Raw genomic sequence first — 615 nt, forward strand, 5'->3', positions numbered from 1 at the left:
AAAGGCGTCCATGCAGCGTGGGAGGAACAGCCAGACATGCTTGGTGATGCTGGGTCTCCTATTTATCCAGAGAAACATGTAGAAGGAGGACCAGGGGAACCTGTTCAGCAGGAGCCAGTTTCAAAAGGACCCATCCACAGCAAAACACACAGAAAACATGGAAACCATCCACGAGATCTGCAGATGGCTGCTACCACCATATGCTGTGGCAGCAAGCACGCAGGAGATTGGTTGAACCAGAGACCTCCAGAGGCCCCTTCCCATCTGAACTGCCTTAACATCCCTCAATACCCGTTTGTGGACTGAAATGCAGAGAATATAAGGCTTCAGGCCTGTAAGAATTTGTTCAGATATCTATGCAGATCTAATCTGTGTTAGGTCCTGGCTTACTGTGGGCTCTCGTGTCAGAGCAAGAGGCAAGGAGACCTCAGTGGTACTGACCCATGCCAGTCCAAGCCACAATGGCCGTGCAGAGCAAAAGTAAGATTTGGTCCCTGCTAAAAATGTGAAGAAAGGGTGATACACCTGCAATCAATCATCTGAAAGGAGACCTGCACGTTCCTCAATGAAGAGCAGCAAAAATTTTAAAAAGACAAGGAAGCGAACACTGGTGAA

This window comes from Meleagris gallopavo, chromosome 4 (genome assembly GCF_000146605.3).
Source record: "Meleagris gallopavo isolate NT-WF06-2002-E0010 breed Aviagen turkey brand Nicholas breeding stock chromosome 4, Turkey_5.1, whole genome shotgun sequence".
In the NCBI taxonomy this organism is placed as follows: domain Eukaryota; kingdom Metazoa; phylum Chordata; class Aves; order Galliformes; family Phasianidae; genus Meleagris; species Meleagris gallopavo.